The 26,531-nt window shown below is 36.5% G+C and overlaps 1 protein-coding gene across 8 annotated transcripts in view; it reads left to right on the forward strand.

The window, feature by feature from the left end:
• Positions 1-26,531, forward strand: part of NAALADL2 (N-acetylated alpha-linked acidic dipeptidase like 2) — a 1,419,153-nt gene that overhangs the window by 1,381,030 nt on the left and 11,592 nt on the right. The gene's annotated exons all lie outside the window — the stretch shown is intronic.

Below are 26,531 nucleotides of genomic sequence, written 5' to 3' on the forward strand. Positions count from 1 at the left end.
AAGGCTGGTCTTTGATGTTCTTTTCCGTTCTGTATCTATGATCCTATGTATTTTCTGGTTGATGTTAAGTAATAATTTTTCTTTTATGCATCCTTGATAAAGAAATGACAAATCTTTGTAAAACTAACATGGGCCTACATGGAAAGGGGAATTTCATTATCCAAAAAGTTATGATGAATTCCTGACTTGATGATGTCCTATTATTTTGATATTTATTAGTGCTTTAAATCTTGTATTTAGTTTCTGAGTAATAGTACTGTGTTGTTATTGTGGGATCTCATCCATGTGCAATCTTCCCTGAAAAATAATTACTTCATCTGTAAAGTGGGGAGAAGAGTTACTGGGGGGATCAAATGAGATAACATGTACACTGCTTTAACAACACTAAAGTGCTGTTTAAATGCTAGCTGTCATCATTATCATCATCATCATCACTATTATTATTATTATTGCCATGGGCCCATTTTGTTCTTTTCTCATCCATTTCCTCCCATTAATTTATCGTGATGTTGCCTAACATTTGGGGACAGAAAGGAATTGGGTTGCTAGTGTTGCTCTAACATTATGTGGTGATCAAGCCATGAAACAATTTCTGAGCATTTTCCCAAAATGTTTGCATTTTCCCCCAAATCCCACGAAGGTGATAAATGAATTGTCATGTAGTCTACTACTTTCTTTGGCTGTTTTCTTTCTACACGGGCCATATGTCATAAGAAACCTGTGTTGTAATAAGTAGGTAGAGAGCTGGATTTGAAATCATCAAAGGCTGGTTTCAATTCTACTTCTAATAATGGGTAGATTTGTGACAGTTTTGTTTTGTTTTATTACACTTTGCTTCCTGGAACCTGGTGTAACAGTTAAATTAGTTTCTCTACTAAAAGTATTATATTTTATGAGGTTTATTAAGATTATTAGAAATCAAGGAAATAAGAAAATACAAAATAAGAAAAGCACGTGCCTAGGGCTGAATAGCCCATTCACAACCACTTATTCTACATCTTGCATGCCAGGTAGAGAGATGCATGCAGAAGAAGAGACTCTTGGGAGACAGAGAGCCCTTTAAATAAAAATTGTGTTCTCGCACTCAGGTGAGATTATAGGGAATTCTGGGAAGTGCCAAGGACTTCTGGGGATTGAAGTCTGGGGTTCAGATCTCCATTTTTACACTGGCTAACTCACTAAAGATGAAAAACTCTATACAGATCATATCTGTGTTAGTAAAAAAGGCTTTAGGAACCATAGGGCCATGGATTTCTAGCTAGAATATACTAGGCCATCTAGATATTTAGTCCTAGGAGTATTAAGTGACTTACCCTGGGTCACATGAAGCAGGATGTGGCAATCTGGATTTGAACCCAGGTTCTCTGATTCTAAGCCCATCTTTCCATTTTACTCTGGCAACACCATAACTATAAATCACAGATTATTGGCATATTTCATATCCATGCATCCAGATTCAGTAAATTTATTTTTAAATATAACTGACCTTTATACCAAGAATTAGTAAATGCTGATTTCAGAATTCTGATCCTATTCTTGAAAGATGGAGCAGGTGGCACAACTGCATATAGTTGATAGAGGACGTACTATAGATTACAAACTCCTCCTTGAAAGTACCAAATGGGAAATTTTCAAACTTGCATCATTTCCTCCCTTAAACCTGGGAAGCAGCGGCTGTTTGTGGAAAGGAAAAATTTCCAGGGTGGTGAATTAGTAATGTGCCAAGAAAATTATAAAAGGACAGAATTATTCATTAATAGATAGAAACATAACTACATGGAGAAAAATGATAAAGTTATGAAAAGAAATCATGGAAGAGGAAATGTAGTGAGCAGCAGTTAATTTCATTTTTTATACTAAGCAGAAAACCCTAGAGATGATGTTCACCCAAGAAGCTCACACACTTCAGTGTGATAGGATAATGAGAATTCTCATCAAAGCAGGAGGTCAAAAGGGATTTACCTCATAAAAAAAGTTGTTGATAAAAGCTGACGGTGTAAAGCCAAATATTGCATTTTGAAATTGGCTTATGTCCTTATATTTACTGCCTATTACAGAAGTGTCAGTGAACACTAAAACATATTAGTTTGGGAATGGATATAAGATTTTTTTATTCACTTTAATGAATATTAGACTATTTCTAAGCTTAGAGCCCCCAGTGGTGGAGCTAATACCAACAGAAATTTATTTTGTAAAATGAGCTATGTTAGACACTGGGAATATGAAAAGATATAAACTGGAGCCCTTGTTCTCAATAATCTTAGAATTCAGTTGTTAAGATGGGAAAAAGACATGAAATACTAAATAATACAAGAGAGTAGACTCTAAAAACCAATGAATGATATAGAAAATATGTATTATGGGCTTCAGGAAAGTGAGAAATTGTGATGAGCTGTAGTAGTCAAGGAGGAATTTCTTGAGAAGGTATCAATGAAGAAAGAAAGGTAGAAACAAATATGGGAAAGGTATTAGAGAAAAGATGACCAGTCTAACAAAGGCTAAAGCAGGAGTGTATTTATAATCTTCAGGAGACAATAGTTTGACTGGAAGGTGGATTAATGAAAGATAATAATGGTGGGAAGGTTATAGCCAAATTATGGAGGTTCTTGAATGTCATTTCGAGGTCTTTGGACTCTTCTTTGCACAACAAAGAGTCATACTTGTTGAGACCTTTTGTGCAGGGAAGAGGATAGTAATGCATACAAATAGATATGTAGGGAAATATTATTCTGATAAACGTGTTTAAGATCATAGATTTATATCTCAAAAGGACCTTAGAAGTTAGGTCATTTTTCATCTGAAGAAACTGATCTCACTGAAGTTGAGTGCTTTATTCACACCAAATGACTGGATAAGGGATTTGAATCCAGGTCCTCAGATTCCAATTTTAGATCTGTCTCTTTCTACTATACCTTGATGAAGGGAAAAATTGGAAGTTGGGAAACAGTTGAGTGACCAACAATGAAGAGAATGGAAAGAAAGCAAAAGATGCAGCAGATAACATTAGGAAGGGAGAATGGACAAGATTTGTTGACTGACTGGGCTATAAGCTTATGATTTAAAGTTATTATTCCTATTTGACTTGATGGTCTGGCAAGGAAAGAAAAAGTATTGAGTTATATCATCAAACCTGGCAATGAGTGCCATCTCTTTCGTTACCTTACTGTGTTCCCACGGGCCAGCTACTTTAACTGCTGGGCTTTAACTACATTGTTTCTTTATCTATAAAATTGGAGAAAGGATTGGAATAGGTGGAGCTCAACATCCAATCTGGCCCTGGTATTCTGTAATTCTGTTGTAGGACCCAACTTCTGTGATGAGATTTATTTTCTACTTGTATCAAGGAAACCTCTTCTGATTTCCCTTTTTACCCCCATTTGTTAGTATAATTTGAGAAGGGAGAAAATACTGATATACATATCTGTTTACACACTCAATCTACCTAGTTAATGAAAGCTCTGAGAAAGGAGGGTCTTTTTTTCTTCTTGTCCTTTTGTCCGTAGCACCCAACTCAGTACCTGGCATGTAAGTGCCACCATTCCCTCCCCTCTGTGGCACACCCCAGAACTGCCATTCCAGAGCCAACCACCATTTAGCACATTTTTTTCCAGACCACATTAATCTAACGATTTCAGGTTCTTGCTTCGAGGTTCTGCTTTGACCTGCTCCTGTCCTCACAGTCTCCTGTTCCTGACTGGCAACAAAGGGTTGAGACATAAATGAGACAGTTCACTTTGGGAGAGACAGGAGTAGATCTCAGGAGGTAGGATGCAGATCTATGCATAACTAGTCTTACTGCAGACCCAATGCAGAGAAACCATTGGGACCCATCAAAACTAAGATATTCGGCTATCATACTTTGAAAGACATGAGAGTGAAACAGACATCAAGTTGCTGCTGACTTCATTGTGTTGAAAGATCTCTATTTCCACTTACACGGGTACCCTTTCCAATGCTACAGCTCACAGCTGATCCATGCCTGCCTCTTCTGAAAGGTCCATCTTAGGCATCTTCCATTAGCTGTCTTGACATAGGCTGTCTCTCAATTATTCTTCCCTCTCCTTGGGTCCATCTTCCACCCTCCTCCCTGCTCATGTATGTTGCTGATGACATCCTTTAGGAGCTTCCCCTCTTCAATTCTTTGTTGGTAATATGGTACCCCCACTCATCATTTACATTTTATTGCCTTATAAGTACTTAAGGAATATATAAATTTTCAGAACTTTGTATCTGGAAGAGAGTAGAAAAGATTCTTATTTTCTGACAAGAATACACCCATTTAGAATACCTCAATACTTATCAATATCCCGAGTATCAAACTACCTCAGCTCTACATCCTCAGTGTTTTAATTGTTTTGAAAAAGTTAAGCATGGTATAATGGAAAATTCTCATAATTACATTTCAGTGTTTTTTTTTCCCACAAGAATTACTTATGTAAGTGCTAATAAAACTACATATTCAATGTTTGATTGGGATAATGACTACTTTGTTCTTATACTTTGTGTGTGTGTGAGGTGTGGGTGGTCTGAATGGAGCTAAAATCCCACAATTGTTTCTCCTGTCATTAATTCTATCAGTAATGTTTCTGATTCCTTTAGACTCTGAAAAGATAAACTAGTGATTAAGAATTACCATAAAGCTTTTAAAATATTTTTAATAGAAGCCAAAAGCACAAAAGAATCCATGCATGAATACAGTATTCTAATCTATACAACCTGTAATTTCTATGAAAAGGGTTGAGGACCTGGCTCAGAGATAGATTCTTTTTAATATTGGAAATTATATATATATATATATATATATATATATACACACACACACATATATATTCTCTCATTTTCCTTTCATGGCTAAAAGTATGTACCAGCTTTATAATTATGGGCTTCTTTCATGTTCCTAATGCTACCACTTTAAAGAAAAAGAAAAAACACAGGAAGTTCAAAAGCAGCCAAACTACTACACTGAAATTCATAACTCATGTTTCAGTTGCTTATTTTGCTAATGGTAAAACAAAAGATCTTTTCCATTGTGCATGATAACATTTGAATACAATTTGATTAGACGCTTTCTGTGAATACTTGTTAAAAATATTTCAATTGAAAATTATATGTTTATCATACTAATTAGTCTGAGATCCGATCTGATGCTCTCAAAATAGAAATTAAAGAATGCACAGCTGTAGGAGGCCTGTAAAAATAATGCGCATTCAGTTTCAGGGTTTCCATTTACTTGAAGTAAATGGACTAAAATGGGTTTTTCAACTTGAAAATTGGTCCTATTTCTCCATTTGAGTATATATCCCATGGGTTTCCCATATCCTACCCCTTTCTTCTGTCTTTGCTTGGAAAATTCCATTTTGGAAATGAGAAGAAAGAAAATGACATTGTGATTATAGGAAGAAAGGAAGAGAAGAGATGCCGAATAGATTTTAGGATGTAATTAATAAGGAAGTAGTAGAATGAGGAAAATAAGTTCCTCTATGCCCTATAGAGAAGGAATTTGAAATGAGTAGAAATTAAGATTTAGAGTCAAGGGGACACCAAGTTTATCTAGTCCAAGCCCCCTCCCCCTTTGGAAAATGGATATAAAGTCTACCTTGTCTTTTCTCATCTTTTCTACATGTTATGTAGATTTTGGTTAACTTATTGACGGCAAGTGAAATAAAAAATGTCGTACAATAATGATTTGAGTGCTGGAGTTGACGTGGGAAAACTGGAACTGGGACAAGGTTTTAAAAAGTGCTGTGACCTTCATTTCCATGCATTCAAGGGAGCATTTGGATCAGTCCATGCCTCCATTCCTTTGTCCATGCTCTATAAACTCCCCAGTTCCTATGGCATCCCCTTGTAGTCTCATCACTTCTCTAAGCCCAGCTCCAAGTCTGCATTTCTACCCCAGTCGCCTAGGATTTCTTGCGACCCAAATATCAGCTGTCGTGCAGAAAGAATAAGCTTCTCTCTTTCCTATCATATATCTCCAGTCTTGCCCAAAAGATCATGAATGGCAAGTGAAGTTTACCATGCTGTTTGTCACTCACAAAACTGCTTTTTTTTTTTAAAGTCTGATCATATTTGCCTAATCCTAATGTAGCCTGGAAATTTACTCTGCCTTCTTTTTCTAATCTAAAAATAATTACATGCAAATAGTAACTGGCTCTTTATGCAATGATGTGAAATGAGAGAGAGAGTAGCCAAGTTTTTGTAAAGAACAGCCCTCCAATGAGTCGATTAAAATGTCTCCAATTCTTTAGTGCTAATCATAGTAGGCTTCATTTTTTTTTCAAAATAAAGCATTAACATAATCCATCAGAGAGATTGTAAAATCTTCTAACTCAAACTAAATGCATTTAACCCAAACTAAAAGTTATTTAACAACCAGTGGAGAAGGGCCAGCTAGGGAACTCCCTAGATAGAGGCCTGGAGTCAGGAGATCCTGGGTTCAAATCTGGTTTCTTGCACTTCCTATCTATGTGACCCTGGGCAAGTTACTTAACCCCAACTGTCTAGCCTTTACTGTTCTGCCTTGGAACCAATACTGGGTATCAGTTCTAAGAAGGAAAAAACAATCAATGAAGTGTAATCTGATGAGTGCAAAACTTTAAGGAGAAAGAAGATAAAATGAGGCCCTCATGCTGGATAATATCCTCCAGGAGCAGGTGATTGTCACACCAAATTCTTCCTCTTTCCATTAACTCCCATTTTACAGGCCTGTTAACTATGAAATTAAATAGAGTATTGGGAAACAAATGGAAATTTTTCAAAAGCTGATGGAATGTGCCAACTTCTCTTGCCAATGGAAAATGAAAAACATTGAGTGGAAAATCATCCAGGACATCGAGGATTAAGAACACAAATACACATTTGGGGGGATTTGCTTGCTACAGTTGAAAAATGCCATTGTCTCCTCATACTTCAGAAAACATGATGAAATATTTCTCTGGTTTTCATGCTCTCTCTACCTACAGCTGATGGGGAAAAAAAGAAAGTCTGATAGATCATTAAAAAGGATATTTCTTCAAGGGATGCCTCTTGGTATTTCAAATTGTGTAAAACAAGTATAAAATTCTCTAAGTAAGATGAGGGAGGGAAAGGTATTATCCTGGCATTGGCCATTGAAAAACACTGACCCAGCTTGAGTAGGTTTCATCTGGGGAGGAGACTAGGCATTCCCATAACTGGTTATGTTGTAAGTAACCTTTTTCCCCCCATAAAAAATATATTTCATGGTGCCTACCTATTTTCTTTCCAAGACTATAAATTTCCGTGTTCATGGAGTCTTAATGACTGAAACATAGTTGGGATGTGAAGGTCAAAGATATAAGCATCATCCTAAATATGTGTTTACTGACTAAGCAGAGCACTTATCGAGGGCCTCTCTATACCAGCAGCCGTTCCAGATTTGACCTTGTTTCCCCTGGAAACCACTTTTTTAGGACTGGATGGCCTGCATATTACTGACCCCTGGAAGCTGAATCGTGATCTCAGAGACTCAGCTTGGAGAGGAGGCACTCTTTCCATTTTGATAATAAATTTAAAGGGAAATAATGGCCAAATATCATGAGGTCACTAAAATATGATAAAAATTAAGATCAAAAATCAAAAGGAAATGGTTTTCAAAGTTTTGGTAATTCAAAAACATCTCTTACATAAAAAGAAATATGGAGAAAGTTCACTTTGGAAAAATTTTAGGAAACAAGAGAAAAGGTAAAAACTATTTTATTAATTTTTTTTAAACTCTTGCCTTCTATCCTAGAATCAATACTGTGTATTGGTTCCAATGCAAAAGAGTAGTAAAGGCTAGGTAATAGAAGTTAAGTGACTTACCCAGGGTCCTGCAGCTTGGAAGTATCTGAAGTTAAATTTGTACCCAAGACGTCCTATCTCCAGATCTGGGTCTCAATCCACTGAACCACCAACCAGGTGCCCCCAAATCCTTTTATTATAATAAAATTATAAACATTTATAATTTATATATTATAAAATTTTAAATATAAAACATTAAAATAATAATTTTAATAATTAAATTTAAATTAAAATTTAATAAATAATAATTTTGTTGTGCTATGCTTTCTTTGAAGCAAATAACTCCTGTAGTTATTTTTTCAGGCATTTAATATGTTAACCTCATTTACCATATCACACAATGTCAGCATTTTGATTTCTTTTCCTTGGTGTATTTTTAGAAAAGCATTTTTTCTTTATACTTATTCAGCTCCAAATTTATCCCTTTGCCCATGTTTAAACTTCTCTCTTTGCCTGTATTACATGGCCATATAGAATTTGCTAAAGCACTAAAGAAAATAAAAGTGTTCTTGGGATTTTCTGATTACATTTGATAGGAAAATCAAAACAAGTAGTTGGTCATCTGGATGTTTCATCTGTAAAACTCCTAACATCTGGATAAGACATAGATGTTTCCCAGTAGCTATATTTTTGATGTTATATGTGTGTGTATCAAACATTCTATAACAACTATGCATACATATATATGGATATAGAGAGAGGGCATTGGAATGATGAATATAGGACCAGTCTTGGAGTTAAAAAGACCTAAATTCAAAGTCCTGCCTATGACAAACACTAACTCTGAAAATATGAGCAAACCACAGTTTCGTAGTGAAGCAATGTCCCAAGAATACACTTTATGGTGAGTTTCAGACTCTTGGCATTTTCACTGATTGTCCGCAATGGCTGGAATTCTTTTCCTCCCTGCTCTGTCTCCTGGTTTCCCGAGATTCCTCCAAGCCTCAGCAAAAATGCTCCCTTATGTAATCAACGTTTCCTAGTTCCACCTTACCTCTCCAGCTTTCCCTGAGATGAGCTCCGATTTATCCAGTATATTTCTTGAAGGCACATCGTTGTCTGCTTGTGATCTCTTCCATTAGAATGTGAGCTCTTTGAGACAGAAATTGTTTTTGACTTTCTTCTCCTCTTTAGTCCTTAGCATCATGCCTGGCATATGATAACCACTTAACAAATGGTGTGGATTTGTTGGAGTGGGCTTCTAAATGGAGAATGACCCACATCAATAACATCGCAGTCCAGTCCCCCCCTCCCAAAATATATATGCTTGTTTTCTTTGTTTCGGAGCATTTCAGAGAATTCTTTGGCATACTTGGAATTTAAATGACTTGTCCAGGTCACATACACACATACATATGTGTGTATACCAATCTAGCAAGTCCTAAATATACATCCATCTAGCAGTATTTTCATTGAAGCATTCGCATAACTGTGTTTTTTAGTATAAAGATTATGACGGTCAGCTAGTCAGTTTTGTCTGAAACTGATTAGGAATTCTATGAGCAGCCTTCTAGGAGGCTTCTGTCTTGCAAACACTGCCCTAGAGAGGGAAGAACAACTTGATTCCTCAAAGTCCCTACAAAGATATGAGCATTAGGAATCAATGATTCTGTAAAACAGGTTCATTTCTTGAAAGTGAAAGCAAGTTAATCTAGTTGTGATGCTTCATAGATGGGATGAAAGAGGATGTGCCTCTGACGGATCTGCGTGGAGTGGGGTAAATGCTCATGAGAGGAGACTGGATCTGCGAGAAAGACCCTTCACATAGAAGGATTCTCGTAGAATTGCAGGGGAACATTTGAAGAACACAATTCACTCATGCAAAAATTTGATCAAACACATATCCGTGTTTTGTCCTAGCCAAAAAGTTCAGTCAATGAAAGCACCAGATGGACCTGGTTAAAACGTTCTCACCCATCGGTATCTTGATCTACTTATGAGTTTCCAGGACTTTCCAGGAATTTAGAATTTAAGCTTCAATTTCAGGTTCATACACGTTCTTACTGTTAGCTAAAAATTCTGGGAAAAAATCATCAACAAGGTTTTAAATATGTAACCATGCGTGACGTTGGGGAGACACAATACCAAGACAGTCAGACCTGGCACCTCTAACACTCTAATCTGAGCACCTTTATTATCCATAATAATATCCTCTCATTTAACAAGCCCCTGTGGAGGATATACCATGTGCCAAGACTTTGCTAGGCACTCTGGTGGTTGTAGAAATAGAAGATGGGATTTATTTTTTTATTTATTTACACACCATTTTAGAGTAATGAGATATGGAAAAGACCTTAGAGATTATTTAGTACAACTTCCTTATTTTGTTGTTGTTAAGTCACTCATTTGCAACTCCTGATGACCTTATGGACTATAGAATGTCAATACTGTCCATGGAGTTTTCTTAGCAAAGATCCTGGAGTGGTCTGCCATTTCTTTCTCCCAGTAGATGAAGGCTAAAGGATTGGCTTGTCCACTGTCAAATAGCTGGGAAATGTTTGAAGTCAGACATCAACTTGGGTCTTCCTGAGCTCAGGCTCAATATTTTATCTACTGTGCCACCTAGCTGCTCATGAAATAAAATGGTAAATCTTTAATGTAGATACTCTGTACCTGGTCATTCACAAATCCTTTACTTTTTATGTATTATCACAAACAAGTACTTTCTTCATCAATCTCATCTTAGGGGAAACTGAATCCTGGCTTGCCTCAGTTTCACCATTTTACTTCCATATGACTTCAGTTTCAGCAGTTTTTATTCCTACTGTTGTTGGTGTATATGTGTCTAATTAACGAATTACCTAGTGTGGTAGAATACATCAAGGATTTGGAGTCAAGAGATGCCTGAGTTTCGATCTTTATTCTTATGCTTGCTAGTTATGTGGCCATGGGAAAGTCACTTCATTTCTCTGAAACTGGATTTTGTCATCCTCAAATTAGTGATAATAAGATTTAATATCTACCTTACAGGGTTTTCATGTGGATTAAGTGAGATAACACATTTAAAGCACTACCAGAAAGTCAATTTTAATTATCAAATTACATTAATGTTATTTCTGTATAATACCAACTTAGTGTTTTGGACTTGATTTCTATATTCTCTTTCTACCTTACTTTTATTCTTCCCTGTTAGCATTTTCTTTTTCTTCTGCCTAGTCTGTAAGAAAGAATTCTCTAGAAACTTACCCTTCAGGGAAACTAAAAATCAATATTTCCTTCAAAACAGGAAACAGTTGCATCTTCAGTAAATTTCAATTGAAATAGAAACATCTATTTCTTTTAAGAACATAAGAAAGAATGGAGTGGATGAGATGAAGTAGAATCATATCAATACTGATTATTGCTTATTGAAGTATCCCTCAAGCATCTACTGTCTTCCAGGAAATTTGCTAAGAAAAAAAAAAAGAGACAATCCATGGTCTCAAAGATCTTACAATCTTTAGGACAGACTATATTTATTTTGTTATGTATTCCATATGTGCAAAATAAATAGATAAGTCATGACAAGGCACCAAGCATTTGTTTGTCAGCCTCTTATACAAAGCACTGGGAATTTAAATACAAATAAAAATTAAAAGTCCCTGCCCTCAAGGAACTTCCATTCTAATAAGAGAAAATAGTATACAAAAGGAAGCAAAAAAAGTGGGAGTCTTGAAAAAGAATGGAATCCTTCATCAAAATGGAGAAACCAAGGGAAGACTCTCAGCAATGGGAGAATAGAGCCAGCCTGGCAAAGGGATATTCCAGAGTGAGAAAACTCTAGGCTCTGGGAAATTCTAGTGCTTTGTCGGTGAACCTATGGCACACATGCCATAAGGGGTCACTTCCTCTTTTCACCATACCTGAGGACATTTCTCACATGATTCCCCACCCACCCACCCTGCCCAGCAGCCCAATGAGAGTGCTTCTTCCCTCTCCTGTTTGGGGTAAGGGGGCAGCTCACATGCTGTATGAGGGTTGCAGTTTGGGTACTCGGTCTCCAAAAGGTTCACCATCACTGTTCTAGAATGAGATGGCAGCTAAAGTATGATGTGAAAACCCAGTGAGTCATAAAGAGGAAAAATAAATTGCAAATGACAGAGTATTGTAGAGGTATAGGGGATAAGGTGCTAATAGATCGGTAGATTTAAAAAGCTTCATGTAGAAGGTGATGCTTGAGTAAGTACTAAGGGAAATGGGAGTCTAAGAGGGAAAGGTGAAGAGGGGTTGCCTTCTGAATATAAGCAACAGAGATGTGAGATGAATGTTGGCTATGAGGAATAGCAAGGAGCCCAGTTTAATTGGACCATAAAGTGCAGGAAGAGAGGAATAACATCTAGTATGACTAGAAATCTTGGTGGGCCAGGGTTGGACCAACTGGATTTATACATGGTTCTAGGGGGATAGTGGAGTTTACTAAGTAAGGGATTGTCATGGACAGACACTGTGGAAAATGAATGGAGGATAAATGGGATTTAGGAAAGATTTGAAGCCAGGAAGTCACTTGGAAGGCTACTGTAATAATCCAGATGAGGGTGGATGAGGGCTGAATTAGGATGGTGACTGGGTAAGTCAAAATAGATATGATTGATGTGGAGGCAGAAATGTCAGGATTTAGCAAATTTGGCTCTGTGGTTGGAAGGAACATAAGGAATTGCAGCATAAGATGCCTATCTGGAATGATGGTGGAATTCTCAGAAGAAAGAAAAAAAGAGAAGTTTGGGAAAATAACAGGTTCAGGTATGGACATAGAGAATATATTTCTGGACAGTATGGCAGACCCAGCCCACAACTGGGTTTCAGAAGACTGTGGCTCTAGTCATCCAGTGTTTCTGTGTATCATCTACCTCATGAGCAAAGTGGAACTAGCACTAAATAAGTGACTTATAAGGTTGTTGTGAGGATGTAGTCCATGAGGGTTAAATAAAATGATATATGCAAAAGACTTTCAAAGCTGTCTAACGCTATGTGAAGGCAATTAAACGAAGCACCATCATGCTTTTAGGAAGGTTTTCTTCTAACATTTTAAGCAGTCATTGCTTTTGGTTAATGCCTTGCCATCAATAGAAACAGAGAGATTGTAAAGGCCTTTGGGAAAGAGAGCAATTAATTGATTGTTTCTGCTATAAATGGTCACTTTTCATAAGAAACATCCTTAAGCAAGTCCCTTGACATCTCTAATCTTCTTTTGAAAAGAAGTCATTACTGAGAGAGGGGGATAGGTATCATTTATTTAAAATCCTTCTACCTTTGCCAGATCACAGGCAGCTTTGCAAAGAAAAACAGCATTTTAACCTTTTTTCTGTCTTTGGAGGCTTCATTTACCTGCCTAATAGTGATGAAAATGCATGACAGGACATACATAGGGAAGGGCTTCCAAGACAAAGGATCATGGAATCTTGGATGGGGAAAAGGATCTTAGTGGTCCTCTTGCCTAACTTCCTTTCTCATGTGGAAATCCTCCCTAAAGTATCTGAAAGGTGGTTGTCCAGTCTTTGATGGGATACCTCTAGGGCTAGATTACTAACCACTTCCCAAGCAGTGTGAAGTACATTGGCCCATGGCATTTTTGAATGGCTGGGATCGTTCCCAAGGTAGTCTGGTACTGAGCCAAAATAGTCCTGCTCCCAGCTTCTACCCTCTAGTTTTAACTCTGTTCCCTGGAGCTATTCCAACAAAGAATAATCCCTCTTTCACAGGAGAACTAATCAAGAATTTTATAATAGCTTCTCAGACAAAGGATCATAGAACCAGAGATGGAAAGGGTTTCAAAGGACATCCAGTCTACCCCCTCGTTTCCAAATGAAGAAACTGAGGAAAGTATTTTTCCCAAAATCACATCAGGGAAAAAAAAAAAAGATTCAAAATCAGATCCTCTGACTTCAAAGAAAAAAAAACTTTCCATTTTTCAGTCTCCTATTATTGATTTGTTTTGTTTTTAACTTTTGGCCTAATACACCTGGCTTCTTGCTTTTATGTTTGGAATGCTTCCTTACAGCAATAGTTACCTCCTCCTTGATAAACTTTGATTTATCCTTATCCCTATTAAAATGTGGTCCTCAGAAGAGTTCATAATCTCGTGCCTAGTATTATTTTATTTGGGATGTGATGTTTCTATTATGATAAGATTCATGTTCTCCCTCTTATACTAGTTACATGACCCTGGGGAAGTACCTTAGCCCATCAGTACCAAGAGCAACTCTGTAGCTTTAAATTTGTTTGAGTGTATTTTTTTTTAAAAGCCTTACTTTCTGTCAATCAATACTATTTACTGGTTCTAAGGCAAAAGATCAGTGAGAGTGAAACAATGACTAGCCCAGGGTCACATGGCTATCAAATATCTGAGGTCAAATTTGAACCCAGGACTTCCCATTTCCAGGTCTGACACTGAGCCACATAGCTGCCCCAAGTTTGTTTTCAATTTGCACATACTCCAAAGAAGTCTATTCTCTCTCATCCTACACTGGCTCCATTTGGTTTTTCAATATGCATGAAGGTCTTTACGTTTATTCTTATTGAGTTTCACCTTTGTTAACTCTTGCTCATTATTCCATCATATCCAGATATTACTGAATGCAGATGCTTTTATCCACTCATTAGGTTATTATGTCAATTCTTTTGAACATTTTGCTTAGCTTTTTGCTGTATCAAGTGAACTTTTGCAACCTTTTCTCTGGTTGTTTTCTCATTTTGAAAAAAAAAATCCTACACATCTCTTTAACTGAATATATGTAGTTGATCTCAAATGTGTATTCCACTGGGTTTGCTTTAAAATATGTGGACACGTGGAGGTACAGTTTCAAGAGGATAATAACTCCTTATAGTGAAAATGTCAGAAGCCTTTGGGCAATATTGATATAACTTTTACTTTATTTTCACCAACAAAGAGAAGGTATAATGAATAGTGTCCTTAGATCCTGGAGGTCTTGGGTTCAAATGTTGCTTCAATGCCTACTGGCTACATGACCTTAGATGAGTTACCTCTTAGTCCTAAGCAACTTCCTAGGACTGGCTATAAATGACCACAAAAATGAATACCTTAATTTTTGGAAGGAATTTTTTTAAACCACAAGTCCCATACTAATCCCCTTCTAATAAGGCAGATCTCATTAAAAAGAATGAGAATCTTAAAATGGAAGCTAGAACTTGTTTCCCTCGTTGACAGAATTCTCAGGGTGGTAGATTTGAAGAGAAGGAGATTAAGGAGATGGATGGGACCAGAAGATAGTTCTATCCCAAGCTGTCCAGGGAGACAGAGACACAATGATCTATGAGGTCTTTGACTTTTCCTGGAAATCCAAGAGTCGGACAGATAAGTAGGCAGCAACAATGATACTGAGGGGTTTCACTATCCTTCTCTTCATTGTGTCCTAAGGAAATATGATAATCATTTCTTTGGCATTCCATTGATGTTTGGCTGATCTCTACAGTCTACCATGAAGCAACAGCCTCCAGGTTAACACTGACATATTAAGCATAAGTAACCTTCTTCCAAAACAGGTGTTCAGACCATACTCCACGTACTCATTTTATCATACGGTCATCATTTCGTCATCCTTAAATATACCCTATGAACGTTTGCTGAAATCTGTTACACTCAACATTCCTCTTTGGCCAGCCCAGCAACCCTGTCCAACCACATAGTAACTTATTTTTGTTCTGCTCTCTTCATGAATCCTTGCTCCATCCTGGTTCTCCAAGGGCTCATAAAGCAGCCCTTCAATAATTTCTTTTAGAATTTTGGTGACAATTAATGCCAGTTGCATGTATTTATGACTTCTGGAATTGGTCTCTTTATCCACTTTAAAGAATGCGAGCTCTCCCCTGCCGATAGCTTTCTAATATCTTTTCCATGCTCCATAATGCTTGGAGGGTTGCCAACTACAGTTGGCTAAATATATCCCATATCTGCAAGGTATATCAGTATCTGAGAATGAAACCTCATTGGTTGACAGGCAAACTTATTTTGAACACCCACGTGCTCTCATCTCCTCAGCTTCCTTGGGGATCAATTCTCTCTACCATGTTTGCGCTACTTGTTCCGATTTGAAGGTCATCCTCCTCAAAGAAAAGGAGAGCAAAACAAGAAATGAATTGTTCTTTCAGTCTCTTCGCTGGTAATATATAGTAACACCAAACAGTAGCTCTACCATTTACTTGCTCTCTTTGCCCTCCTCATTTTGAATTCAGTCCTGTTAGCTGTTGTTGGCATTTGAGCCTATCTTTTTTTTAGAAGCGAACGCTCACTGTAGGCTTTCATCCTTTGGGCACTGTTCTCACAAAACTGAGAGTAATAGAGGACCATCAGTAAGAATCAAGAGGGGACCTCAGAGTATATCCAGTCCACATCATTCACTTGAGTAATGTATAGACCACTCAGTAATTTTGGTTTATGTGTCCGTTCTTTCAGATTTTTCAGATTTCAGATGAATGTCCTATTCATGTCTGACTCATTGGAGAACCAGTCATGCAGACATGTTGGCCACTTTTGATGGCTCTTCTCTTTCAGAATCATGTATGCTTAACACAAAGAATCTAAGAGGATTAACTGTTGGATAAATTCTCACTTTTATACTCAAAAATTCATTTTTTTTTCTTAAGAGTTTCCCATCATGCTTGAGCTATCTCTTATTTTAGTCAAACCTATAACTTTGAGATCATCTTGAAGTCATCTTGGCACAGGGGAGACATCTGTATCTGGACTCAGGAAGATCTGAATTTAAGTCATACTTTGGATATCTACTAGATATATGATTTTGGGCAAATAACTTAACCTTTTCCATCTCTGTTTCCTTTTCTATAAAGTGGAGATAATGATAACACCTACCTAACAGAGTTGTAAGGATCAGTTGAGATGATGTAGCTAACGTGATTTATAAGTCTCAAAGTACCATACAAATGTTCATTGTTGTTTCAGTTTCTCCATTTGATGATAGGTTCCTTGAGGACAGGGTCTTTCTTTTGCCTCTGGTTGTTTCCTCAACATTTATACTTTGTCTGGCATGTAGTAGGCACTTAATAAATGTTGATTGATTAAAATCAAAGGTACATGTCATATTACATGTGGCATTCTAGATAGAAATATTGATATATATGAAATATAAAATGTGATATTTATAATATGTTTAAATATAATACATAAATATATATGGAATGCCATATGCTATACATATATACACAAACACACACATATATAATTTAATTTGTTCATTTATTTTCTAAGTCAATGCTATGCATTAAGAGATATTTGAAATATTTTTAACAGTCTGATTCTTGCAATGAACTAAAGCTGAAGCACATGTAGTTGCATGTGTTTATTGAAGTAAGTTGAGTTGGACTGCTTTGTACCTGGGCAAAGTTCCCTCTGGTTCAAATAGAGTAACTAATATTAGAAGTGTCTTAAGAATATCTCTTCTTCCCTCTGTGTCTGGAAGAGCCAACTGCTAATGTCCTCTTGGCCCTCAAGCCAACAGTGCTATTATTCTATGATTTACTGTCATTTTAAAAACGTTTATATGGAGATTTGCATTACTAATTGTACATTATCATAAAATCCTCTATTTTTATCATCTTACAGATGGAGAGTTCAGGATACATTTTTTTTCCTTTCTCACTTAAAATAGACTTTCTCTACAGTTGTTTTTTTCCCCCAGATAGTATGTATCATTCTTTATGTTAAATCTTAAGAGTAGTCACAATTACATAGATGCTTAAAAATAACTTTTCCATTAGTAACTAATTTAGTTTATGGTTAACTAATAAAAGTTGACTAACCATGAATCTCAAGCTTGATGTGACCATAGAGGTCAGAAAGCCCAACATTCCTATTTTATACGTAAGTAAGTTGAGGCCAGTGAAGTTAAGTAAGTTAACCAAAGTGACCCAAGTAGAAACAATGAACCCCTGCTTCCAAACCCAATGCTCTATCCACCATGCTCTGCTACCTTATTAGCTTGTGGTAATGGAAATTTATGAATCTGGTGTAGTAGAGGTAGCTTGCAGGCAGAGGAGGAAGCAATTGATTTGAATTGAGGTAAAGGGGAAAAAAAGAAGAAAGTGATACACACAGCATAGGACCTCATTCATAGAGGCAAAAATGGCTGATGGACTTCAGAGACCCAAATGTTGAACCTCATTGGGATATAGGTCCCATCTAGTTTAGACTCCTCATAAAGGTGACTTGAACCAGACTTGACCCCATGTCTTCTGAATCCAGAGATACTACCCTGTTCCACTGTTCTCCATGAATGAATAGTAAAAATGAGGAGTCAGTCTAAAATCAAGCATCTAAGTAGGGAGGAGATCACAAATCCTAGAGGACCTAGAAGATGAATCCAGGGTCCAAATTCCAGGCAGAGTCTTTCTTTGGTTGGACCAGCTCAAAGAAAAGTGAGGTATCAGTAACAAAAAGCTTTCTATAAGCAAAGTAACACACATACAGTCCAATGGGTAACCAATGTGTGGAAGCTATCTTATATCTCCATGCACACAAAGTATTAACCACAAACACACAAAAAAAAATTAATTGTAACTGCCTCTTTGGTGGACTGGCTCTATCTTGTTTTCTTGTCATGCATGGTGAAGGATGTAGCATTTAACTAGACAATAAGCAGTTGAGTTTTCATTCATGAGAATCTGAAGCATGAAATAAAATTGATCTTTTTTTTCATCATCACTCTACATAGGACAGATTCTATTTCAGTGTATATTGGGCAAACAGGCTATGGGAAAATGACATATACTGAAATAGCAAAGGTGGAGGGGGTCATTTCAGAGGCACAGTCAGCCCATAAAGAATTGAGATGAGCTGTCTTTTTTATTTCTTAATGAAGCCACAGGAGGGGAAAACTGGTTGTTATTTTGCATCCCCAAAGTCTTCATTTGTTCCCCAGCTGTTCTTGTAGCAATAATAACAAGGGTTATCACCATATCTCATCTTCATCCAGAAAGAGTCCACGAAAGTGAAGGGCTTAACTTACTGTGCAGGGGCAAGAGACATTCCTTTTTTAAAGAAATATAGTACAATGCAAACACTTAAGTTACCAGAAAAAAGAGGCATACATCGTTAAAAGAGAAGTTTTTCAGAAGCCATTTAGCCCAACCTCCACTTGGTAAAGAATCCCCTCTACTATATATATGTATATATAGCTGAGAAGGGGACACCCAGTATTTGCCTGAAGGCTTCCAGTAAGGAAGCACCTATTGGAGCCAGAGGCAGCACATTCCACTTTGGAATAGCTCTATTTAGAGGTTGGTTTTCCTTTTTTATTTCCATTACTCTCAATTCTGCTTTTTGAGACCCATCATCACAAATCTAACCCTTCATTCAGGTGCTCTAAATACTAGTCTACTATGCTGGCCCCACTGTTTCCTCTCTTCTTTAGGTTTACATCACTAGGTCCTTAACATATCCTGGTATTTACCAAGACCTTTTAAAACCAGAGAAGTTCCCCTCTTCTTCATGCTCTCTAGCTTATCAGTTTCCTCCCACCTCTATGCTGCCATATTCCTAAAGTTGTAGTCTAATCAAGGCAGAGAACAGTGTTATTATGATCACCTTCATGTTGTTCATAGCAATTTTAATGCTTTGACTACAATTGCCTTAGCACTCCTAGCTGCCAAATCATATTGTTGATGCATTAAATTTGTAGACAACTGACCTTCCTCCTCTTAGGAAAATTTGTGATGCTCCCCAATTAAATTTCATCTCATTCAGTTTGGCCCATTTTTCTAGCCAATCAGGACCTGTTAGGATCTGACTCAGTCATTCAGTGTTCCTCTAGCACCCTCTCATCCATAAACCTTATAAAGAGGCCCCAAATTATTAAAAAAAAAGTTAAATTGTAATAGTCGAGCACAGAACATTACTCTTCCATCAAAAATGTCCCTTAGAAGATGGCATTCTTGGTTCAGTCACACAACCTATTTGGAATCTACTATTTTTTTTTTAATGCCACGATTGAGAAAGTATCTCTCCATATTTTCTGTAGGGATGACATCAAAAGAATATATAAAGTTTTCTCCCATTTTATTTATTGTGATTTGCTACATTTTATAATTTAGTTGATTTGGTTTTGGTTTGATTCCAACATTTGGGTTTTCTGGTCTATAGTTTAAATATTTCAACAATGTTCATTATTTTAAATTGCAGTATGAGAGATGAATATTGTTAATAAATTACAGTTTCTAATATGCCTTCTCTTATTAATAATTTTTCCCTAAATTTTAAATAATTTACCAGATCTTACAGCAAAGATTACTTTTAGAAAAGGAAATGAGTAAATGAAACTTACTCTAGATATAAAGAATTGAGTAGAATTGGGTCCTTTACCTGTTTCAATTTTTTTCTTCTAAAAAGTTCCTTTAAAACTCATTATTAAACATAAAAAGTATAAAAATCCCCAGTATTATTTGACTTTTTCAAAGAAACTAAGATATTAGGCCTAAACAAGAAATTATATACATATATAATAAATTTGTCTTCTTTTTGTAGTAATGACTTGTTTCATATTAAATCTATTTCTTGAATACAATAAAACAAAGCTCAGAGATTAGAATTTGACCAAAATAATTTTATTGAAAAAATCATCTACTTAACAATTCTTCATTTTTTCTTACATTATTGAATTCTTATATTTAATGAATTCAGGTGTAGAGACACTCAATAGGAAACCACATCAAAGGCCATCAGCCTCATTCATATCTTTTTATCATCTCCTTTCATTTCCTAAAACAGACATTTCCATTGAAACAAAATGGTGTTCAAATGGGCTCCGATTTTATTCTCTTTAGTAGTTTACTTCTTTTATTGATACCTCAAAAGCAGAAGTTCAGACATAAAAGCCAGCCAAAAAAGAGCCTAAAACTTCTCCAAAAAAAAAAAGATTAACAAATGAATGGCTATTCCCGAGCTGTTACCTTGCAATTGCAAGACTTCAATTTTAAAGTTTTAAAAATACTGTTCATAATTTCTGACTCAATGGAATTCCTAGGACCTTATTAATTGTTATTTTTGTCATAGTCAGCTTATTGCGGGCAGGGACCATTCAATTTTTTTATTCTCTTGCTTCACTGTTTAATGAATATTTATTAAATTCATCTCGGTTGATATTAACCTTCCTTTCTTTCCTTCTACCTCCTAGAGAGTTTCTTAGTATGAGAATTATCCAGATGTTTTCTTTCCATTTTTACATTAAATCTGAAACTAAATAAAATGCAAAGAAATTGCAGCCAGCTGCTTGGTATCTGCCTTGTGTGAGACATCAGAAGAGCTTGGACTATAGAACCCAATCATCACGCTTGTGCTAGCTTGTTAGGAGAGGACTGAGCATCACCATGATAATGGATGGTCGCTGCCTCACTCAATTCTAAAGCAGGGGAGAGCAATGTAGTCTTGGGTCAATTTGCTACCTTTGTTTCCTGTCATTTTCTTGGTGTGCAGGCAGCATCAGCCAATATATTGAAAAAGAAGGAAGACTTTCTATTAATTGCTAGCATATTAATAATACAATTGGGTGACTTCAGGCATTTTAGATTGTTGAAATGAAAGCCATACCCCAGTTAATCTATGTCATGAGCAATATATAGCTACATTCTCTGGGTTTCATATTGAGAAATGACCCTGATATTATGGGGCTCTCTTTGTTCCTCTCTCCTGGTTCAATGACCAGCAAGAAACTAATCAATCAGTTAGGAGGCATTGGTGAAGTACTTACTGGGGGCCAGGTATTGTCTTCAACAGTAGCTATAGGAAGATAGAATTATAGCAGCGTGGGAAAAACTGTGTGCCTGTACACCTGTCTACACTGGGTGTCTCCTGTCCTCCATCACTACCTGGTAGCAACCTCTTCCACTCCCAGTAGCAGGGATGAGCTTTCTTCTCAGGGATGAATCTGCAATGATGTCGTCTTTTAGAACCAGCCCTAGCTGCAGTCTGAAAGGTTCTTGTTTGGAAATGTCACTGTGCCACCCTAAGGATATGTTTGAGAAGTGAAGCATGCCAGTTAAATATGTTTTCCAATAGCATTTACAGATACTTCACAGCTTCCTAAATCACCCCACAGCATTTTCTACCTGTGAAAGCATTAAACTATCAGCTTTCTAAGCTGTTTTTTTTTTTTAGTCCGAAACCACTTAGTGAGGTTGTTTTGTGAATATGGGATTAATGTGTCTGCCAGAACATTCATTAAGTCTGGGACAGAATGTCAGGGTGACTTGTATGCCGATGCCCAGTTCAAAGAACCTATTACTTTGCTTCCTCTCTATTTAAAGACTCAGTGCCAGGGGGCTTAATTAAGAGTACCACTATCTGCAACTTTTTTTTTTTTTTGCATGAGTTAAACACTGGACTTCCAATAGAAGGTGGATATGGATTAATGATATTGAAGAGGTTGGGGAATGGTAAGCCAATTTCTTCAGGAAAGTTTATAGTTGCATCAACTGTTGTCATGAAGCAGCAAAATAAAAGACAGAAAAAAGTTAGTGTTGTTATTTTAAGGGACTCAAATCTTATATATACACACACACACACACACACATATATATTTTAAACCACAAGCAACTGACACTCTTTCAATGACCTTTATTACTTTTATCTTCTTAGATAAATCATAGACTTGACCCTGGCTTGATGAAATTGAGGGGACAGTAGAATAAAAGCCAGTTCTCTGTGGAACAAAGAGAAGAGCAGTCTTGGCAATAATCCAGTTAATTTAGACTTTGTAAACAGGAAAACTAGGTTATTTATAACCGAAAAATCCACTTTGAAGCAAATTACTTGGATTGACCTGACCCTGGTCACATAAAGGAAGTAATTGCTGCTTTTCCCCTTGACTTTGGGCAATAATCTGATATCACACATCCATTGATTTCAACAAAAAGTCCTTTGGTGATAATAAAAGAAGGCCTCTAAACTCTATCTTAAGTAAACTGTGAAAAGGACAGACTGTTTAAAGAATAGAAAACTATTTAATGCTTACCTTTGTTCAACCAGTTATAGTTTATTCCCCAAAGAAAAAAAAAAGTCTTCCCAAAGTACAGTCAGTGGTCTCTTATAAATCCTGTGCTAGATCCTTTATTTTGCTTTGGGGAAATGAGTGTTTCCTAGACAACAAAGACCTTTCTCATTCTTTCCACTCTGTCCTCTTTGTCTGAATATATTCCTATGGATAGGGAAGAGTCTAATCAGCTGGATGCCTTCTGGGGCCCTGTCATCTTTATATATACATGGCAGGCAGAGTCAGAAGTTTGTTTGTTTTTTTCCTCAGGTACCCTCATATTAAAAAAAGATATATGAGGGGAGAGACCCAGAGTGGATAGAGTAGTTTCCACTTAGGGATACCCTTGAATACACAGCCATGATCTCTGGCCATGCTTACAGTAGACAATTTTTTTCATTTCTTCACCAAATTTATTTATCCTTGTGATGTTAAAATGTCATTTTTCAGAGCATCCTATCTGAACTGAATGGTTTTCGCCTCTAGAAGTTTATTCTCTAGCGTCCTACTCATCTTTTCTCTAAATCTTTTGAAATCTGCCCTCTTAGATCATTGGATCCATGTCAGACAATACCTTCTTTTCAATTCTCTCCATCACAAATTCTGATACAGGGGTTGCTTCACAGCTGCCAAGGTCCCCATAACGTCCTCCCCACCAATCATTTTGTCATTTTTGGTGAGGCAGAAAACCAAAATAGAATTTCTCCTTATTGATTCCTCCTTTTGAAGGATGAAATTATCATGAAAGCAAGTCAAGAAATTATTAGCTGTTCTGACTTTGACAGGGAGTTCCATCAGATGTCTGGATAATTGAAGTCCTCCATCACTGCCATATCATGGCTCTGTGATAGACTTATTACTAAATTCCTCTGCTTTGTCTTCTTTCTAATAAGTTGATTTGTAATAATTTCTGATGACAATATCACTGCATCTATTGATATTTGCCTAATATTGCACTCTGTACTTATGACATACGTCTTCCTAACATACACCCCCACCCCCACCATCTCTCCTTTATGTATCCTATTTGATTTCAGTAAATATTTCCAGAGCCATATTTCTGTCATAGATTATATCCCATCTATTTCAATGGTACTTATGAGGTCAATTATGTCTTCTTACATTATAACCTTTATTTCATCTTGTTTGTTACCCAAACATTTTGCATTTATGTGTGGACCTCTGAGGCCAGGGGTTTTATTTAACATTAATCACTTTTGTGGAATTTTTTCTCCAATGAACTGATGATAGCCTCAACTATGATTCTTTTTCCTATGTTCTGTCTCTTCTATATGGTATTCTTAGCTAGACACTCCGACTTCCTTTTCTGTCTCATTTAAATTCACCTGAGTATAAAGCACATAGCTCTTACGAGCCCTTCTTAGGTGGCATTTTAAGAATGGGTTTTTATCATCATCTTCATCATTATCATCACAGAAATGTAGCACATCCAAGTTTGCTAAGGGCTTTACATATGTTCTGTTGTTTGAATTCACAGAGATCTTTCGAGATAGATACTAAATGAATCAATCAGTCCATCCACATCCATTTATTAAGGGCTTTCTTGGTACTGGGCATTGGATATATGAAATAAAAAATGAAATAACTCCTTCCCTTGGGGCACTTACATTGTAATAGTAGAAACAATATTTAATAAATTTAAATATATTAACAATGTTTAAATAAAACACTTTGGTAGGAACTGAATCTGTGGTTTTGTTGGTAGAGAGAACTCCCAAGTCTTTTTAACTCTGAGGCTAGCTCTTTACTCACTGGGGTCCAGTCTTTATATTATATAAATTCACTGGATCATGGATCCAGAATTATAAGGAATCTCAGAAGCCATTTGGTCCATTTCCATCAATTTACACATAAGAAAAATGAGATATAGAGGGCTCATGACCTGCCAGTCATCACTCAGGTGGCAAGTCTAGGATTCAAACCCATTTCCTCCAGTTGTAGATGCAGTCATCCCTCCACCATGTTCCACTACTCCTTGATACCAGGGCTAATACTGAGTTTCATTTCTCTCTCCTTTTGCAAATATAACATAAGAAGAATTATATACTAATCAACTGGTTAGCAAAATTCCTACAAGCAAGAATCCAAAAAGGTTGTTTAAAATAGAAAATTCTTCTTATAATACCATAATAGCCCATCAAATCAATATAACAAAATCTGTTTAGTTATTCCATATCAATTATCATCTGCCTTGTTTCTATTTCTTAGCATCAGAAGGACTGCTATAAATGTTTTTGGTATACCTGAGGTTTTTCTTTTTGTCATTGACCTTTTTTGAGTAGATACCCAATAATGGGCTTTTTGAGTCAAAGGATATAGGCATTTTAGTAGCTAGCTTTCGTCTTATAATTTCAATTTTTCAAGGAAAATGCTTTGTAAACTTTCAGTTACAATACAAATATGAATTGTTGTTGCTGATATTGTCACTGTTCTTGGTTCTACTCTATGGTACATTTAATTGTAATGGAAATGCCTTCTTCCATTCCAATAAATTATTTGATCTTGACCCAGGGAGATAAGCCAAACTTTTAATGAGCTATTTTACTTGCTGTCACATTAACAATGGATAAGTAATTTCTTTTTGTTTGAAAAACCCAAACTGAAATTCTGAGGCTGTAGTAAACAATAGAGATGTGAAAATAGTTCATCTCTATCAGTACGGATACCCTAACTATATAATTAATTGCCTAAATTAAACTTAATCAGATTAATAATAATAGCCAGCATTGTTAAGGTTTGTATACTCCTTTACCTGTCTCTTTTGCTCTTCTCACTTATTCTAGTAGAAGCTATTATTTTCCCTATTTTATAGACAAAGAAACAGTAGCTGAAGGAAGTTGATTTGCCCAGGGTCAAACAGGTAGTTCATCTGAGACTAAAGCTAGAAGAAAACTCAAATCTTAGTGATTCCAATTCAAGCACTCAACTCACTGTATTACCTAATTCGAATGGTTCTATCTACATACACTAAATTTCCACTTGCTGAATCATTATAGTGTGCAGTTGACCCTGGGTTCTTAAAGGCTGGGTCATTATAATATTACCTGTAATTGAATCAACTGTGCTAGAAGAGTCTTAAGTATGAGCTGGGTGACAGACCTAAAGGAGAAATGGAACTGATAGAAAAAGTCAGTGAAGTGAACATGGGTTAAGAATTCCGAGTTCTGGCCTAGGTTCCTTTATTGACTAGCTTCATGACTTTGGCTAAGGCCCATAGTCTCGCTGGCAGTTTGCTTATCTGTTAAATAAGTAGGTTAGACCATATGACCTAATAAGATCATTGATTTCCTGCCTCCACCCCATTCCTCCTTTGTGGTGGTGCTTCCTCCTATCACCTATCTCTCTTTGAATCTCTATCTTCCTTCTAGGTTCAACTCAAATACTGTCTCCTATGGGGATTTTTCTAATCTCCTCTCCTCCCATCCAGATATTAGTGTTCTCATTTGCAAATTGTCTATTGTTAATGGATTAGTCTGTATAAATCTAAAGAAATTCCTCACCAATTCACAACCAAGGTTCTGGGTTCAACTACAACCTGAGACACTTCTTAGCTGTGTGACCTTGGGCAAGTCACTTTATCCTCATTACCTAGCCCTTACCACTCTTCTGCCTTGGAACTGATACACAGCATTGATTCTAAGATGGAGGGTAAAGATTAAAAAAAAGAGAAAACAAGGATTGCTAATACTATATAAACTATTTTGGAAAATACCTGAGGGAAAAGTTCCTTTT

Source organism: Monodelphis domestica, chromosome 8 (genome assembly GCF_027887165.1).
Source record: "Monodelphis domestica isolate mMonDom1 chromosome 8, mMonDom1.pri, whole genome shotgun sequence".
In the NCBI taxonomy this organism is placed as follows: domain Eukaryota; kingdom Metazoa; phylum Chordata; class Mammalia; order Didelphimorphia; family Didelphidae; genus Monodelphis; species Monodelphis domestica.